Genomic DNA, 9,785 nt, shown 5'->3' with positions numbered 1-9,785 from the left:
AAATACAAAATCCAACACAATCAATATAAACTGGAAAATAATATATTAATATAAACCCAACTCCAAAGACCCCTAGACAAGCAAGAATATACATGTGTTCAATAACATTTAAATCACCACTTTCATGTAAAGACTTGAAAAGTGAAAACACATCATTACAGTGATAATGTAACAGTATTTTTAAAAAGCCTCTTACAGTGCGTCCTTGGTAGAGTGGTCCGAGTGCAGATATCTTCTTAAATTCCTATGATCTACTTATCCTCTAGTAAGTGGTTTTATAGCCATCTGTGTAGCAGTCTGTTTAATAGATGTTGCCACCAGACCTGGCCTTGCTTCACAAATGTGAAACCCATCACATCGTTTTTAAACAAGCAGTCCCCAGCTGACTCATTTACAGGTGATGTTATAGACACATTCTGATTGGTGGATCTTGCCGGTTCCTCGTCACACCACACACTGTACTCCCATATATAGGCATGACTTCAGATCACAGGGTGTGGCAGGATATGCTCTAACATGAACAGGGGTTAATATAGGACACACAAGAGAAGTCTCTCTCTCTCTCTCTCTCTCTCTCTCTCTCTCTCTCTCTCTCTCTCTCTCTCTCTCTCTCTCTCTCTCTCTCTCTCTCTCTCTCTCTCTCTCTCTCTCTCTCTCTCTCTCTCTCTCTCTCTCTATTGCTTTATTGGCATGACTGATTTTTTACATGTATTGCCAAAGCAATGATGAGTAATTTCCATCTTTACAATGAACATTTAAAACATGTCTAAATAAAACAAAAACAACATGGTACTTCAAACACATCACAACAACAGTAATAATGAGAATAATGATATACATTTATATATGTATTCTAACATGTATTTATTTATGTATTTATTTCTTCTTCTTTTCCTCCCTGTGTGAGGAGCCTCAGTGTCGCTCCCTGTCCCTCAGGCTGTGGCAGGCGCTTGTGTCCTGGGCTGCCACTTCTATACAGCTTGTCTGCTCTCCGAGGAGGATGGGGAGTTTTTCTGGGTCTGGCAAGTCTGAAAAATCTGTGCAGAGATTTTGTATTTTTGGGAAGAAGGCTTCCCTTGTAGTGGACGCTCTATATCGAGTGTATCTGGGTACAGATTAACACTCAAATAACCACCGATCAAGGTTACAAAATTAATAACTCCCAAATCAGCTGGAAATACCGACAGCAAAAAAAACACAAGGGACAATTAATAACTATTCAAATTGTACTATGGTGTTTATGTTCCGTACCAGCAGATAACTCACCATATACAATAAATACTGACACAGCATTGAAATGACAACATCCCGTTCTCCCCTGATCCCAGCAATACAAAATAACCACATCAGCAAACAACCAAGTAAACAAATCAACAGATATAGCACATTGTGAACACAATACGAGTCAGCTGGAAGTATTTGAACAGGTATAGTTTCATTTGGTGCTTCCTCTGCCAGTAGGTATTAAAGCTAAAAACAGCCCAATGAAATTAAGCCATAGTGCTTTATAAACGCCATGCCTTCTGGGTACTGAAGTTCTTTAACACTGCTATAGGATAAAACTACATTTATACTTAAACTAAAAGACAACATTACTGGCATCAAAGTCAGTACTGTAGCTAACCGCTACACTCTTATATTCTTATATTTTGTGCACTGCAGTAAAAAGTGTATCTCTGTCTCGACCTGGTTGAGCTGACAGTGATCACACAGCCTGTCCTCTTTGGGCAGCCATGTCTGCCTGTGTCGGCCCTTCTCCATGGCCAGGCTGTGCTCACTGAGCCTGTACTTTGTTAAGGTCTGTGTCTGTTTACTGTTTTTCACCCTGCTCAGGTGTTCAGCCAGGGTGTAGTGTCTTTCTAGGGCCTGATAGCAAAATGTGTGTCCCCCAATGAATAAGATATTCTTGTTTGTTTTGTGCTATAATTTGGTTTACTCTGATTGTATGTGTTAGAGTGGAGCTGTCCTGAAGCTGGTTGGTGTTAGTGTGTGTTAGTGCAGTGAGCTTCAGGACCCGCTTTTTTTTTCTCTTAATAGCATAAAATGCCCTGCGTGTTTTTTCTTTTAGTGCATTCACTTCCAGGTTGAAACTCCCTGACGCACTGATTTCTAGGCTAGATAGGTGTAGTGTGTGACACTGTGTTCGGTAAGGAAGGCCAGTATCCGGGCGTTAATGATACTGCAGAACACCTTCCCCAGATTACTGCTCACACAGATGCCACGGTAGTTATTGGGGTCGAATTTGTCTCCATTTTTATATATGGGTGTAATTAATCCTTGATTCCAGATGTCAGGGAAATAACCCACCTTTAGAATGATATTGAGGAGTTCGAGCAGGGCCTCCTGCAGCTTGGGGCTGCTGTGTTTCAGCATCTCATTGGAGACGCTGTCTGCCCCGCTGGCTTTTCTATTCTGGAGGGCCTGCAGTTTCTCCTTTAGCTCCTGCTCAGTGATCGGGGAGTCCAGGGGGTTCGGATTGTCTTTAATTGACAATTCCATTTGTTTTAGTTTTTCATAAATATTTTGTGGTCTAATATGTGTCCATTTTGTGGTATTGTTTTGTATAGTTATTCAAAATGTTCTTTCCATGTGTTTCCATTTTGGATCGCCAATTCGTCCGGTTTTGATTTATTCAGTTTGTTCCAATTTTCCCAGAATCAGTTTGAGTTAACGGACTCCTCGATTTCTGTCAGTTGTTTATTGATGTGGTTGTTCTTTTTCTTTTGGAGTGTGTGTTTGTAATTATTTAATGTCTCACTGTAACTGAGGCGTAGATCTTGGTTGTCTGTGTTTTCTATTTGATAATTGTCGAAGTTGTTTTCTTAAATTCTTACAATCTTCGTCAAACCAATTGTCTTCTTTCAATTTTTTCTGTTTAGTGTTCCTATTTATTTTTAATTTAGATTTTAGAGCTGTCTGATTATATATATTATTCAGATTATCTACTCAGATTTACAGCTTGTTTACTGGGTTGGTATGGGGTGACCAGAAAGGTGTCTATTAATGATTGAATTTCTGGGTTTCCAGTTGCTTTCTGGTATTCTTCTGCTCTGTTTGGAGCCCCTCTGTATGAATGATTGAGGTTGTACAGCTTGCTGGGCTGGGTCTGCATGTTATTATTATTATTATTATTTATTTCTTAGCAGACGCCCTTATCCAGGGCGACTTACAATCGCAAGCAAATACAAATACATTCAAGTGTTACAATATAAGTCATACAATAAAAACAAGAAATACAATAATTCTCAAGTGTGACAAACCACAATTCAATAATACAGCAGATAATAGTGAAAGTTACAATCAGGATATGATTAAATAGTGATAGTTACATCAGGATATGATTAAGTACAAAATACTACAGTTTAAACACTTGGCAGATTACAATATTCTGAAGTACAGGATTAAATGCAGTAAAATAGGCGGCAGATAAGAGCAAAGTAAAGCATATTTAAATGAAGGGTGATAAGTGTCCCAGGATACAACAGAGGAGTTCTACAGGTGCTGTTTGAAGAGGTGAGTCTTAAGGAGGCGCCGGAATGTGGTCAGGGACTGGGCAGTCCTGACATCTGTAGGAAGGTCGTTCCACCACTGCGGAGCAAGGGTGGAGAAGGAGCGGGCTCGGGAGGCAGGGGAGCGTAGCGGAGGTGGAGCCAGTCTTCTAGTGCAGGCGGAGCGGAGAGGTCGAGTGGGGGTGTAAGGAGAGATGAGGGTCTGGAGGTAGCTGGGTGCAGACTGATCAAGGCATCTGTAGGCTAGTACAAGAGTCTTGAACTGGATGCGAGCGGTGATCGGGAGCCAGTGGAGCGAGCGGAGTAGTGGAGTAGCGTGGGCGAAGCGAGGTAGAGAGAACACCAGGCGAGCGGCAGAGTTCTGGATGAGCTGGAGCGGACGGGTGGCGGACGCAGGGAGGCCAGCCAGGAGGGAGTTGCAGTAATCTAGGCGGGAGAGTACCAGGGCCTGGACCAGGAGCTGGGTAGCATAGTTGGTGAGGAAGGGTCGGATTCTTCGGATGTTGCTCAGGAAGAATCTGCAAGTGCGTGCCAGAGTGGAGATGTGCTGGGAATAAGAGAGGCAGGGGTCCAGGGTGACTCCAAGGTTCTTAGCTGAGGAAGAGGGAGAGAGTGTGGTAGATTCCAGAGGAACAGAGATAGAGAGATCAGAGGAGGGGGAGGAGGAGGGAAAGAAAAGGAGGTCAGATTTAGAGAGGTTGAGTTTGAGATGATGCGAGTGCATCCAGGAGGAAATAGCAGACAGACAGGTAGAGATACGGGAGGAGATGGTGGAGTCAGAGGTGGGGAAGGAGAGGAAAATCTGAGCATCATCAGCATAGAAATGGTATGAGAAACCGTGGGATGCGATGAGGGGGCCCAGGGAGCGGGTGTAGAGAGAGAACAGGAGAGGACCCAAGACTGACCCTTGGGGGACTCCAGTTAAGAGAGGGTGAGGTGCGGAGGTTGCTCCACGCCAGGTTACCTGGTAAGTGCGGTTGGAGAGGTAGGAGGAGAACCAGGCCAGAGCAGTGCCAGAGATCCCCAGGTCAGCAAGAGATGATAGTAGAATAGAGTGATCAACAGTGTCAAAGGCAGCAGAGAGGTCGAGGAGAATTAGGACAGAGGAGAGAGAGGCAGCTCGGGCACACTTAAGGGAGTTGGTGACAGACAGGAGGGCGGTTTCAGTGGAGTGAGCAGAGCGGAAGCCAGATTGGAGAGGGTCAAGCAGAGAGTGGTTGGACAGGAAAGCAGAGAGCTGGCGGTGTACAGTCCGCTCGAGGGTTTTGGAGAGGAAGGGTAGGAGGGAGACAGGACGGTAGCTCTGGAGGGAGGTGGGGTCGAGGGTAGGTTTTTTGAGGAGGGGAGTGATAGAGGCTTTTTTGAAGGCAGAGGGGAAGATGCCAGAAAGTAGAGAGGTGTTGAGGAGGGAGGAGATGAAGGGGAGTAGAGCAGGAGCAGCAGCTTGAAAGAGGTGAGTGGGGAGGGGGTCCAAGGCACACGTGGTGGGTTTGTGACCCTGGAGCAGGGAGGAGAGGTCAGAGTCTAAGAGGGGCAAGAAGGTGGAGAGGGAGGGCGAGTTAGTAGGGGATGTAGTGGGTGTAGGGGTTGGAGCAGGAGGGGGTGCGGGGGAGGGAGAGGTGTTAAAGAGTTTGCGGATATCTGAGATTTTAGAAGAGAAGAAGGAGGCAAAGTCGTCAGGGGAGATAGAGGAGGGAGGAGGAGGGGGGGGAGGGTTTAGGAGGGAGGAGAAGGTGGAGAATAGTTTACGTGGGTTGTTAGTGGAGGCTTGGATTACAGATTGGAAATAAGCACATTTAGCAGAGGAGAGAGTAGAGGAGAAGGAGGAGAGGAGAGTGCGGTAAAGGTCTAGGGCAGCAGGGAGTTTGGTTCTCTTCCATTTCTTTTCAGCAGATCGCAGTGTGATTCTTGCCGAGCGGAGCACAGAGGAGAGCCAGGGATGGGGAGGGGAGGGGCGAGCAGGTCGGGAGGTGAGGGGACAGAGGGAGTCGAGGGAGGAGGTGAGCGAGGAGAAGAGGGTGGAGGTAGCAGAGTCTACGGAGAGTTGTGAAAAGGAGTCGATAGGAGGGAGGTGAGAGAGAGCAGTGGAGGCAAGGACAGAGGGGGAGAGAGAGCGGAGGTTACGGCGAGAGGTGACAGTGGGGGTAGGAGGAGCAGGGAGAGGGGGGAGAGACAGAGAAAAAGAGATGAAATAGTGATCAGAGAGGTCCAGGGGGGTGACAGAGAGGTTGGAGGGGCAGCAGGCCCTGGAGAAGGTGAGGTCCAGTTGACGGCCAGCTTTGTGGGTAGGAGGGGACGGAGAGAGACAGAAGTCGAAGGAGTAAAGGAGAGGGAGGAATCCAGCAGAGTGGCTGGGGTTGGAGAGATGGATGTTGAAGTCACCCAACAGGACAGTCGGGGTAGACAGAGAGGGGAGGGAGGAGAGTAGATAGTCGAGTTCATCCAGAAAGTGAGTGAGAGGCCCAGGGGGGCGGTACAGAACAATGAGCAGGAGTTGACAGGGAGAGGTTAGTTGGACTGCATGAAATTCAAAGGTAGTGACAGAGAGGGAGGTGAGATCGGAGGGGACAGAAAAGAGTAAGGAGGGAGAGAGGAGAAGACCCGTCCCACCTCCCCGTCCGGTAAGACGTGGGGTATGGGACAGGACGTAGAGAGAGGACAGGGCAGCAGGAGTAACAATGTTATCAGGGGACAGCCACGTTTCAGTGAGAGCAAGGAAATCGAGCGAGAGGTGGGAGGCAAAGGCAGAGATGAAATCAGCTTTGTTAGCAGAAGAGTGACAGTTCCAGAGTGCACCAGAGAGTGTGCGGGAGGGGGGGAGAGGCAGAGAAATGAGGTTAGAGGGGTTGGAGGAGCAACAGCGGAGGGAGGGCAGAGGACGAGGACGGGAGGACAGAACAGGGATGTGAGAGACAGACATAGCAGGACAAGCAAGACAAAAGGCACAGTAGGAGCAGTGGGGTGGAGGATACAGACCTGACTAGTAGATGGCTTCTTCCAGAGCGCTGTTAGGTGTGGATCTATTCGACCAGTGTCTCAGCGCAGCGCAGGCCTCCCCTCGCTGGACTCCCACAGCTAGACTCCCGGCTCTTTTGTTGAGGCTCTTCGGTTTGCTGGCGCTTCTTGCTGGCGCTGTTGCAGCTTTGCTCTGTTCTTTTAAGGAACACAGTGGTTTGACCCTGATCTGACAGAGGGGATTGAGGCCTGACAGTGAATGCACGAATACAGGAGGGGTCTAGGTCAGTAATGGTGTAATCTACTGCACTGTTACCAAGAGCCGAGCTGTAGGTGTATCTTCCTAAAGAGACCCCTGGGAACCCAGTAACGTTGTTGAAGCTGACACCCTGGGATCATTCAAGAAGCTGCTTGATGAGATTCTGGGATCAATAAGCTACTAACAACCAAACGAGCAAGATGGGCTGAATGGCCTCCTCTCGTTTGTAAACTTTCTTATGCTCTTATGTTTATCATTGTTGGTATCCGAGTTAGCCAGTAGCGCAGTGCCACCTTGTGGCCGAATTCTTAAAGTACACCCCTGCTGGTGTCCAGTGAATTTCACCTCCCTCCCACAGCTCCTTATGAACCTTTTTTTTTTATTTTTTATTTTATTCAAAGAAAAACAAAACAAAACCAATAATACTGTAATAACACATAAAATAAAAATAAACAGCTTGCATATGTTTTCACAGTGTGTTGTGTTACAACCTGAAATCTTGTTACAGAAGATATACATTGTTATATTAACTCTATTGTTCAGGGATCGGTGCACACACGAGAAATCCATTTTTTAAATCACATTTTTGAGGATTAAAGACATCCTCTTCACATTTTGTTAATACAGTTACCAGTGGGGCATTCCAGAATATTTTGAGCAGGGACATTCAGAGGCAGTATTGTCATCGTTAAGTTATTCATGGTTGCATTTGTAATAAACAGGTACTTACTTCACTGTATAATAAACAAAAAATCTTATTAACTTTTATTAGCAAAATAAAAAATAAATAAAAGGCTTTTTGCAATTTTAAACTACAGTTCAAATAGTCTGTGATTTACAAACGTATGATTAACTAAAAATATATAAAAAATAAGGACATGTGGTTTCATCCCAACAGAATAATTAAAAAAAAAAAAAAAAAAGTTTGCGCATAACTGACGCAGCAATTTTTGCACGGAACACAATTGGATAATAAAGTCACCTGATGATTTTGATCTCTCCTTCCCGACTTCAAAACACAAATCATATTACTAACCCTGCCTCAGAGCATGAACACAAAGAGATCAGATTGAAACAAAAACAAAATAGAATAGACGGCAAACCTTGAGGTGCTCTTTCCTTTGAAGTGGTTCATGTCATGTTTAATAACTGCTGTATCTGTGTGACAGTGTCTGAGTTAATGTCATGTTTAATAACTGCTGTACCTGTGTGCCAGTGTCTGAGTTAATGTCATGTTTAATAACTACTGTATCTGTGTGCCAGTGTCTGAGTTAATGTCATGTTTAATAACTGCTGTACCTGTGTGCCAGTGTCTGAGTTAATGTCATGTTTAATAACTACTGTATCTGTGTGCCATTGTCTGAGTTAATGTCATGTTTAATAACTACTGTATCTGTGTGCCAGTGTCTGAATTAATGTCATGTTTCATAACTGCTGTATCTGTGTGCCAGTGTCTGAGTTAATGTCATGTTTAATAACTGCTGTATCTGTGTGCCAGTGTCTGAGTTAATGTCATGTTTAATAACTGCTGTATCTGTGTGCCATTGTCTGAGTTAATGTCATGTTTAATAACTGCTGTACCTGTGTGCCAGTGTCTGAGTTAATGTCATGTTTAATAACTACTGTATCTGTGTGCCATTGTCTGAGTTAATGTCATGTTTAATAACTACTGTATCTGTGTGCCAGTGTCTGAATTAATGTCATGTTTCATAACTGCTGTATCTGTGTGCCAGTGTCTGAGTTAATGTCATGTTTAATAACTGCTGTATCTGTGTGCCAGTGTCTGAGTTAATGTCATGTTTAATAACTGCTGTATCTGTGTGCCAGTGTCTGAGTTAATGTCATGTTTAATAACTGCTGTATTTGTGTGCCAGTGTCTGAGTTAATGTCATGTTTAATAACTGCTGTATTTGTGTGCCAGTGTCCGAATTAACCTCTTCAACTCCAGATTAAAAAATGAATGTGCACGCCAGGTACCAGATTTAGACATTATTGTAATTGATAATTTTACCGCTGAAATTGGTATGAAATAATATTTGGAAAAAAAAGTCAGTGCATTTCTAACATTTTTATTAACCCTTTAGGCTCCTGTGTGCTGGATAGTCATATTCAATAAAGCAAGACAGAGAGAAACGCTATCTTTTTCCATTTTATTGTTGTATGAACAAAACATATTAGTTAGCAAAATGTATACAGTAAAATAAACGCTTTATATCAACAGAAATTCAAGATTTCTACACATAGAAAGTAATCTGTTTTTTGTAAAAGATAAAACACATATATAATGTTGTATTTCTGTTGTGAAAGATTGTGACTCTAGAGGACAATAAACATGATTGTAATTACCTGATTGGAATTCTATTCCCAGCAGCAATAAGCCAGGTATAAAAAAGGTAAGTGATCCGAGTGCCAGATCCAAGCAATAAACGCTGGGAAAGTCACTATCATTACAATAAACATGCCTTGAGGTAAATCAACAAACACAGGATAGAAACATTGGGAAACGATAACAATAGCACAGCAATGGGAAAGACAAGGAGACAAAGAAACAATTACAAGAATGAGAATTCAATTCACAATTGCTTTCAAATATAAACCACATCCAATAATCACAGATACACGAATCAGTTCAATTGACCCAAAAAATAGAAGACAGATCCATTTCAGTCCTTCATTGCCAAAGAGTCCAAAGTGTACCCTGGACTAAACTATTTGTGTAAAACTACACAACAGAACAAGCGTCTATCCACACAGAAATATATACACACAACAGAACAAGCGTCTATCCACACAGAAATATATACACACAACAGAACAAGCGTCTATCCACACAGAAATATATACACACAACAGAACAAGCGTCTATCCACACAGAAATATATACACACAACAGAACAAGCGTCTATGCACACATAAATATATACACACACAACAGAACAAGCGTATATCCACACAGAAATATATACACACACAACAGAACAAGCGTCTATCCACACAGAAATATATACACACAACAGAACAAGCGTCTATCCACACAGAAATATATACACACAACAGAACAA

The sequence above is a fragment of the Acipenser ruthenus genome, chromosome 44, assembly GCF_902713425.1.
Source record: "Acipenser ruthenus chromosome 44, fAciRut3.2 maternal haplotype, whole genome shotgun sequence".
NCBI lineage: Eukaryota > Metazoa > Chordata > Actinopteri > Acipenseriformes > Acipenseridae > Acipenser > Acipenser ruthenus.
Note: the sequence above shows the minus strand (reverse complement) of the source record.